Below are 2,265 nucleotides of genomic sequence, written 5' to 3' on the forward strand. Positions count from 1 at the left end.
GTCTGCTCTCGCGATGTTTCGTGTATCTTGGTCCGGCGTGGTAAGGAGTTTAAAGGCCGAATCGATCATGAACACGTCCGAGTCCTATGCTGCAAGGGGGATACCACAAGAGCCTGCTGCTGCACTGCCATATAGGTAATCGTTCATGGCGCATCTCGGGAGGTAGAGAGTTGACTTGATGATTTGTCATAGATAGTGGTCAAGCTGCTGCCAATCTCCCTTCCTCAGCTGCCAGGTTCGCATGGCGAACACTGTCGTGGGGAATACAAAGGATTTTAATGCATCAATCCGTTGCCAGGGTGCCAACTTGCTGGTCAATATGGTCTCTCCTAGCTTCTTGAATTCTTCTATAGCAGTTGAGTTTGGCAGTAGGTGGAATCCTACTGGCCTGCTAAGGAACGTCGTCTCTTCGCCGTTCCCACGGCTTCTGATTTTTGTGTCTCCGATTTTGAATATTGTATTTCTCATACCCCTCGGCTACCTCCCAGACATAAGCATTGAGGAGAATTTTCTTGGGTTTAGCGCCAGTCTCAGGTCCCCACAGGTCACCGTGGTGACATCGAGGCGTTGTTGCAGGCCTGCTTCAGTCCTGGCCAGCAGTGTGATATCTGTGTAGGCCAGGCAGGGGTGTTTAAAGTCGGGGTCGGTGTCGAGGCCAGTGACGATGGCTGTCTGCAGGATTGGTTCGATAGCAATGTTAAACAATAGCCCACTGATAGGGCAGCCTTGGCGGACTCCATAGTTGACAGGAATCTCGTTTGTTTCACCACTAGCTGTCAGGAATCATGTCGAGTTGTTCCTTGTGATGCTTTGAATGACGTCTATGAAGGCTTGCCCTGCACCCATCCGGCGGAGGGAGGCGTCAATCAGCTCAGTTGGCACGGATCCGAACACATTCATGAGGTCCAGTGACGCAATGTAGATGTCACTGCTACACCCCCCCCTCATCAAGGTAGTGCTGGAGGATGAAGTTGTGCTCCAGCATGCCATCTGTAGACATGAACCCTTTCTGAGCATTGCATAGTACGTTGTTGTTCACCATCCAGCTTCTCAGTCGGGCAGCCAGGCACCCTGTGTACAGTTTATATATTGTACGACACAGGGCAATTGGTCGCCAGTTAGTGACAGCTTCAGGGTCCCCATCTTCCGGTATCAGGATGGTGCGCGATGTCCTCCATGTCCGAGGTATTCTCTTCTGTTGCAGGCATATATTGAATATTGCTTACACTCTGGGTTGACTTGTTTCCAGTGCCTGTATGTGATCCTGTTATCGCCCGGTGCAGTATTTTCTGCTTTCGAGAGCCATATCTCGACCTCGCCCTCCCTAAATGCAGCTACGTTGAGCTCGGTACGGTCTGCTGGCGGTTCAGGGATTGCCTGAAGTGCCTGAGGGTCTGCTAGGGGTGGCTTGAAGACTTCATTCCCCAGCAACCCCACCCACCACAAGAGCCCACATGGGTGGTCATGTGGGCGGTTGGCTGGCTCTGGTTGCGTGACTGCTGCAACCTCGGGGTAACCAGAACAGTACACAGGAGTCATATATTGGTGGGCTGAATGGCATCCCAGGGACCAATAGGGGGTCGCAACCCCCAGGTAGGCTCAACTCCCAGACGATGAGACACAAGGGCATGTACAGGTCTCCACACATGGCCAACATGTGGGGACGTATTTAGTTTGTGCACCGTCACAACAGGCAGAAGGGAGCAAGAGTTACCTCCGCCTACCTGCGGGCGGCACACAAGAACCTCCTCAATGTGTCAAGGCACCATTCATTTAAGGAGGCAAGACGCCTTCAAATTGGCAATTAGAGGCCAAGAACAGTCCCAGTGAGATGATGCCTTGAACAAAGAGTACCAAAGTGCCCAACAGGCCAAAAGAATGCATTTGGGCTAATATATTGTATTGCCAGGTAGTGTCATGCATTTTCTCTTAGTCAAAGAATGGGTATGACCAAATTGCCAGCAGAAAAGGTGTAACGAATGTAAACAAATTACCAGGATGTAAATCATGCTGAAAGCCAAATTAGGAGGGGAAGAGGCAAAGATTGCTCTAAACACCACATAAGGTACACATTGATATATTCAAAAAGCTTGTACAGTGCATGCAAATGTATTCACTGTTTACCAATCTAAATTAAATATTTATGACTTTTCTCGAGACTTAACAAATATCAAAAGGCAGCAGCAACCTGGGAAGACTTAGCAGCATGTGTGTTGCAGAATACTGTATTTAAAAGGATTTAGCATTAAAAGTAACAGAAAAACA

This window comes from Procambarus clarkii, chromosome 24, assembly GCF_040958095.1.
Source record: "Procambarus clarkii isolate CNS0578487 chromosome 24, FALCON_Pclarkii_2.0, whole genome shotgun sequence".
In the NCBI taxonomy this organism is placed as follows: domain Eukaryota; kingdom Metazoa; phylum Arthropoda; class Malacostraca; order Decapoda; family Cambaridae; genus Procambarus; species Procambarus clarkii.